The sequence below is a fragment of the Vigna radiata genome, chromosome 6 (assembly GCF_000741045.1).
Source record: "Vigna radiata var. radiata cultivar VC1973A chromosome 6, Vradiata_ver6, whole genome shotgun sequence".
In the NCBI taxonomy this organism is placed as follows: domain Eukaryota; kingdom Viridiplantae; phylum Streptophyta; class Magnoliopsida; order Fabales; family Fabaceae; genus Vigna; species Vigna radiata.
In genome coordinates this window covers 10,129,009-10,136,932 of record NC_028356.1, presented here as the reverse complement: position 1 = coordinate 10,136,932, position 7,924 = coordinate 10,129,009, and the positions used below count along the sequence as shown (strand labels likewise).

General features: G+C 41.7%; 1 pseudogene; it reads right to left on the bottom strand.

Annotated features, from left to right (window-relative positions):
* LOC106763413 lies at window positions 1–6,980 on the bottom strand (annotated as a pseudogene).
* Window positions 6,981–7,924: the final 944 nt, after the last annotated feature.

The following is a 7,924-nucleotide window of genomic DNA, read 5'->3' as shown; positions in this document are numbered from 1 at the left end:
TCATGGAATCATTACGCAGAATTTTTTGGCTGTGTCAGAATTAACTGGCAATGGTAACTCCTCTCCATCCATTCTTGTGAGAATAAGTGCCCCACCATCAAATGCTTTTTTTACTACATATGGGCCTTCATAATTTGGAGTCCATTTGCTCCTGTGATCCTTTTGTATTGGCAAAATCTTTTTTAGGACTAGTTCGCCCTTTTGGAATTCTCTAGGACGAACCTTCTTGTCAAACGCCCTCTTCATTCTTTGCTGGTATAATTGTCCATGGCATGTCGCGGTCAATCTTTTTTCCTCAATGAGATTGAGTTGATCAAACCGAGTTTGAACCCAATCTGCCTCTTCTGACTGGGTTTCCATTAATACTCGTAGGGATGGGATTTCTACCTCGAAGGGTAGTACTGCTTCCATCCCGTATACCAAGGAAAAAGGTGTTGCCCCAATTGATGTGCGTACTGATGTGCGGTAACCGTGTAAAGCAAAGGGAAGCATTTCATGCCAATCCTCATATGTGACTACCATCTTTTGTACAATCTTTTTGATATTTTTATTAGCGGCCTCGACTGCCCCATTCATCTTTGGACGATAAGGTGAAGAGTTATGATGTTGAATTTTAAACTCTTCGCATAACTCTTTCATCATTCGGTTGTTCAAGTTTGTGGCATTGTCGGTAATAATCTTGTTAGGAAGCCCGTATCGACAAATCAACTCTTTTTTTATGAATTTGGTCACTACCTTTCTGGTGACACTGGCGTAAGAGGCGACTTCTACCCACTTGGTGAAATAGTCAATTGCGACTAGTATAAAGCGATGCCCGTTTGTTGCTCTGGGTTCTATAGGCCCGATGACATCTATTCCCCACATTGAAAATGGCCATGGTGCTGACAATACGTTAAGGTTTACGGGTGGCGCATTGATATTATCTGCATACTTTTGGCATTTTTCGCACTTTCTTACATGCATGCAACAATCTCGTTCCATGGTTAACCAAAAGTAACCTGCTCTCATAATCTTCCTTTCCATTGAGTGTCCATTCATGTGTGTGTCGAATGTACCTTCATGAACTTCTTTCACAATGGCCTCAGCCTCTTTTGCTTCCACACACCTCAGGAGTACCATTTCATGATTTCTTTTGTACAAAACATCCTCACTTAAGATAAATTTGGCTGCCAATCTCCTTAGTGTTCTCTTATCATTCTCAGATGCATTTTCTGGGTATCCTTGAGTCTTTAGATAGTTCATAATATCGTAATACCAAGGTTTCCCATCTAACTCTTCATCTATGGAATGACAGTATGTTGGCTCTTCGTGACTCTTCATTTTGATTATTGGTATTTCCTCATCGCGGTTAATTTCAAACATCGAAGATAAGGTAGCCGAAGCATCTGCCAATTGATTGTCATCTCGCGGTATATGATGAAACGTAATGGAATCGAAATTCTCAATCAACCTAACGATGTAAACTTGATAGGGGATTAGTTTTGCATCCCTGGTTTCCCACTCTCTCTTCAATTGGTTAATGACTAAGGTTGAGTCCCCATATACGTTCAGAATCTTCACCTCATATTCAATCGTTGCTCTAATGCCCATAACACAAGCCTCATATTCGACAATATTGTTGGTGCAGTCGAAACACAACCTAGCTGTCATAGGTGTGTATTGGTTCTCTGGAGATATAAGTACTGCCCCTATTCCATGCCCCATTACGTTGGAAGCCCCATCAAATAGTAATGTCCATGATTTTTGCTTGGGCCTACCTCAACTTTTTCGAATAGGGCCATGATATCCTCATCAGGAAAATTGGGTTGCATTGGTTGATAATCCTTAACGGGTTGTTGGGCCAAACAGTTAGCTAGAGCACTACCTTGTACAGATTTTTGAGTGACGTATGTGATGTCATATTCTGACAAAAGCATTTGCCACCGGGCAATTCTTCTTGTGAGAGCAGGCTTTTCGAAAATATATTTAATAGGATCCATCTTGGATATCAACCGGGTGGAATGATTTAGCATGTATTGTCTTAGGCGATGAGCAGACCATGCCAATGCGCAACAAGTTAGCTCTAGCGGCGAATATCGTTGTTCACAATCTGTGAATCTCTTGCTTAAGTAGTATATAGCATGTTCTCTCTTTCCGACGGTGTCGTGTTGGCCCAGCATGCAGCCCATTGATTCATTTAATATAGTTAAGTAAAGAATGAGTGGCCTTCCTTGCTCGGGTGGTCTTAATACAGGAGGGTTTTGTAGGTACTGTTTGACCTTGTCGAAAGCGGCCTGACAATCCTCATTCCAAACTACTGGCTGATTTTTATGCAATAATTTGAACATGGGTTCACAGGTGGCTGTCAATTGAGATATGAACCTAGCGATGTAGTTTAGCCGACCCAAAAAGCCTCGCACCTCTTTTTCCGTGCTGGGGGAGGGCATGTTTATTATCGCTCGTACCTTGTCGGGATCTACTTCTATTCCTTTTTGACTGACCACAAAGCCCAACAACTTTCCGGATTTTACACCAAATGTGCACTTAGNTGGGTTAAGTCTGAGTTTATATTTTCTCAATCTTTCAAATAATTTTCTAAGATTGAGAATATGCTCCTCTTCCAATTCAGATTTGGCAATCATGTCATCCACATAAACTTCTATTTCTTTGTGCATCATATCGTGGAAAAGTGCCACCATTGCCCTTTGATAAGTTGCCCCAGCATTCTTGAGTCTGAAGGGCATCACCTTGTAACAGAAAGTTCCCCATAAAGTAATGAAGGTGCTTTTTTCCATATCTTTTGGAGCCATTTTAATCTGGTTATATCCCAAAAAGCCATCCATAAATGAAAATAATGAGAATCTAGCCGTATTGTCTACTAATGTGTCAATATGTGGTAAAGGAAAATTGTCTTTTGGACTTGCGCGGTTCAGATCACGGTAGTCAACACACATTCGTACTTTACCATCCTTTTTTTGTACCGGCACAACATTTGTCACCCATTGAGGGTACTTTGCCACAACTAGGAATCCCGCGTCGAACTGCTTTCGTATCTCATCCTTGATCTTTAAAGATATTTCTGGTTTCATTCTTCTTAATTTCTGTTTAACTGGAAGGCACTCTGGCTTGAGAGGTAACTTATGATGAACAATGTCCGTATCCAAACCAGGCATATCATCGTATGACCAAGCGAACACATCCCTAAATTCTTTTAGCAAAGCACATAACTCCTCTTTCACTTCCTTTTTCATACTAGTGCCGACTTTTACCTCTTTTCTCTCGCTCTCCTCTCCTACATTAAAGATCTCAACTTCCTCTTGGTGGGGCCTTATTTCCTTGGAATCTTGCTCAACTAATTTCAATAATTCTGGAAAGGGTTCCAGGTCAATTTCATAATCATCTTCCATGTTATTGATAGGGCGCTCAAAATTAATTTTCAAAACATTCATGGTCACATCTGCATCATTTAAGTTAAAAACGCTTCTTTTAAGGCAAACGATAACACGAGATAAAAAAAACGAAGCAAACAAAGTTTAAATGTTAATCTGAATGTAAAAGAAAGTGTCAACCCGTAACGTACGAGCCTCAATGCTCCGGGCAAAGCAATGAGGCTAATTAAAAACTATTACATTTCATTAAGCATCACAGGTAAGTTCAATATCTTCCAATTCTTGAGTTGTGCATCTAGGGAGCAGGGCCGCACAAAATCTGATCCTTCATCTTCATTCCCAATTGTTGCTATTAGGCTGGTGTTAATCCATCCGGTGCTACGAAAACTCTCACTTATATTGCAAATGCGGATTTTTCCTACCACCGGATCCCTTCCTTCCATGCGAGCCAAACTTCGTTCTTTCTTTTCCTCTCTTACTCTCTTTTTGTCGTCCTTGGTGGGCTTGTACCCTAGGCCGTATCTATTCTTATTCTGGACCAGCTATAGTAGGAGGGTTCATCCTTGCTCATATTTTCCAAGACCTTTTCCGTACTTAAAACCTTCCTTTAGCATGATCTTAGCCATCATAAGAGAGGCACAAGACAAGTACGGCTTTACTGGTATTGATTCCACATAAGCATTTCCCACAATCTCCAACCATTGAAATGCGGTCTTGAGAGCTTCTTCCGCGGTCTCAACATAACGAGTAGACAAGGGCCCACTAACAAGGAAGTCTTCTTCTCCTGAAACTATGATTAATTGGTTACCCATGACATACTTTAGTTTCTGGTGTAATGTAGAGGGCACCACTCTGGCTGAATGGATCCAAGGGCGACCTAACAAACAACTGTAGGCTGGATGAATGTCCATAACCTGGAACGTTATTTGAAAAACACAAGGCCCGACCTGTACTGGCAAATCTATCTCTCCCATTACATCTCTCCGGCTTCCATCAAAAGCTCTTACAATCATAGTACTTGGCTTCATGTGGGTCATGTCGTATGGTAATTTTTCCAGCGTCACTTTAGGCATTACATTCAAAGAGGAACCATTATCTATCAGAACTCGTGCTATGGCATGATCCAAGCATTTTACAGAGATATGAAGGGCCTTTTGTGCCCTCTCCTTTCAGCGGGTATCTCTTCGTCAGTAAAGGTGAGATAATCATTAGTAGTGATGTTGCTAACAATCCCTTCGAACTGGTCCAAGGAAATATTTTGCTCCACATGTGCCCTGCCGAGTATTTTCAATAATAGTTTTCTGTGCGAGGTTGAATGCATGAGTAATTCCAAGAGGGAGATCCTAGCTGGCATGTGTTTCAGTTGATCTACCACTTTATACTCGCTTTGTTGTATAAACCTCAAGAATTCACAAGCTTCTTCATCGGAAACTTATTCACCATAGCTCTTATCTGACGACAAGATCTTTCCTTCTAAAAGTTCCTTATCTTTCTTTGCCAAAAGCGACGGTGAACAGATTCGTCCACTTTTCGTTATATTGCCACTGCCTGATATATTTTCAATGATCGGCTCGTTGCGTTCTTCTTCAAGCACACGCGTGCCATATCTCCATGGGACAGTCTTGTTATTTTTATAGGGGAAAGGGGAAGGTGTCTGGATAACAACAGAGGTCTTTCCTGTTGCTACGGGCATAGGAGTGGTCTTGGTGAAGCGAATAACTAATGGCTCTAGTAAAGTCATATTGGGTTCACCACTCGTTTGTGCAAATACCTCTCCTTCTTTATCCTCATAGTATATTTGTAAGAAACTTCTGTCAATCAGATCTTGGAGAATGCTCATAAACACAGTACATTCATTAATGACATGTTCAGTTCCTGGGTGGATTCCACATGCCTCCCCGAGGTTGCTTCTACCCCTTAGCAATCCTAGCTTTACCATCTTTTCAAAAATGAACTTTTTAGAACTTCGAATTTCACTTACATTCTTTACTAGCTTGTGTCCTCTCACCTCGATAGCATTTGTTGATGTATGTCCATGTTCGGTGAGGGGATTAACTTCAGCACTAGGTTTGTCCTCCTGGAATTTCAACCATCCTGCATCAATTAGCGATTGTACTGTGGATTTAAGAGCTATGCACCTCTCTGTCGAATGACCAATGCCTCCCCGTGAAAATCACATTTTACATTTGGATCATAATTGGGAGGGTAAGGTGGTTGTATAGGTCTCATGGGCCGAATACTAGCCAGTCCTTTTTTTAAGAGATGGGGTAACAAATCTGTATATGTCATGGGAATGGGCATGAAATTTCTCACTAGGTCCCTCCTAGGGTGAGCGTTTTGACCCATGTTCTGATCAGGACCCAAACCGGCTCCGGCTCTCCAAGCATTATTTGAGACCTATGGGGGCTGATGATATCCTGGCTGACGATATTTCATTTGGGGACCAGGTGTGGTGTTGTTCACATAGGGAGGGTAACTCGAGCTTGGCGGATAACCATGAGTGGGAGCATGACCTCTCCACAGAGATACTGATGATGTCGCATGCACTCCCCCTTCTTTCTTTTTCCCTGCATTAAAAATAGATTTCTTCGGAGTGATTGCTTGAGACGTAATTTTTCCACTTTTCAGTCCGATCTCAATCCTCTCGCCTATGATGATGATATTAGCAAAATTGGAAGACACGTTTCCAATCATATGCTCATAAAATGGTGGTTGTAGTGTGCTCACAAACATTGCAACCATCTCCTTGTCATATAGAGCTGGCTCAACCTGCGTTGCCAACTCTCTCCATCGTTGCGCATATTCCTTGAAAGACTCTTCCTCTTTCTTTGTCATGTGGTGCAATTGTAATCGGTCTGGCGCGACATGTATGTTGTATTTGTATTGCCTTATAAAGGCGTCCGCCAGATTTGCCCAAGAATGGATATGAGAGGAATTCAAATGCGTGTACCAACTCAATGCTGCATCAGCCAAGCTATCTTGAAAGAGATGAATAAGTAATTTGTCGTCATGAGCATAAGCAGCCATTTTTCGACAATACATGGTCAAATGATTCTTCGGGCATGTGTTACCCTTGTACTTCTCGAATTCCGGCACCTTGAACTTGTGTGGAATTGTCACTCCTAGGGCCAGACTCAACCTTGCCACGTCACCAAACCCGTAGCTTTCAAACCCTTCTATGGCCCTCAGTCTGTCTTCTAAAATGTCGAGTTTATCTTTTGTTCCTTCTACCTTTGCATGCAAGGGAGTTTCTTGTGCGATGACGGTGTGGAGAGGCTTGGATGCTTCAATGGTCTTTGCCTCGGTTGCATGGCTAGGCACTTGGGTACTTGTGGGAATTATGCTATTAGTTATGGGAAGTGTCACAGGAGGCTCCTCTGACTAATCTCCAATGGGCGGTGTGTAACCTGGTGGTAAGCCATACATTGGAAACGTGAATTGTGTGCCCACAGCGTTATGTATTGGAGGGTGAGTATTATCCTCGGTCTTTGCAGACGAAGTATCTCCTGCAGTTTTCATGGCTTTCAAAGCTTCTAAAATTTGACCGACTTGATCGTTTAGTTGGCTAATATCGGCTTTCACAGTTTCACACTCCTCTTCCCAATCCTCCATAGCTTTGGTGTTTGCTCGAGTCCTATAAGGATGTCGTGGAAGCCTCGCCGTTGTTTTTTATTTATTTGACTTTGAACTGTTTTATTTTTTTTATTAATTAATTTGGATTAGATGAAAAACGAATTATGTGAAAATGCAGAAATGATGCATGCTAGGAAGAAAAGGTGGAAATCACAGTTCCTTGATATCGTGGTAAGAGAAATTAACACAGCCTGATTCCATTGAAAACAAACCAAACTTGAATTAAAAAAAAAAAGTACAAGTTATTAAAATATCAGTTCCTAGCTCGGGCGATGAAAGTCTTCATCTCACCCACTAACTGTTTACAATAACTAATAAAAAGAGTGACTTCTTCAGGTGGGTTACAAAAATGTGTCATTATTTCAGCCTTAGATATCATCTTGGGGATATCTTTGATAGCTCCATTGGCAAGGGCGGCTAATTGGGAGAAATTCCCCCTCTAGTGTTCCACGGTCTGTTCTTGATTTTGAATATGGCTCTCCATCTGCCTTATCATAGCCTGATTTCTCTCTTCCACCTCTATCAATCTTGCTTGTTTAGCAATGCAACTCTCCATCTGCTTCACCACAGCCTGTTGCCTTTTTTCCGCCTCTTCACGCTCTTGATCTAGCTCTACCTCAAATGACATTGCCATCCTTTTCATTTGTCCCTCTGTTTCTTTGACTTGAATCTGGGCTTCCCTCAGTCTTTTTAGGGCTTCTTGTCTATCTCTCTTAGTCTCTTCATAAAGATACCTCCAGTGTTCCTCAGCCTCTAGTGTCGTATTCCTTTCTTTGACCCTCAAGGCTAACTCCGTGCTGGCGGCTGCAAGATCTTGCTTTATTCGGAGCGTATTATCTATTTCGATGCTTTGTTTCCTGAGAACCTCCTCATATGCCCGTGTCATTTCTTCTTTTTTCGCCCTCAAATCTACAACATCGTTG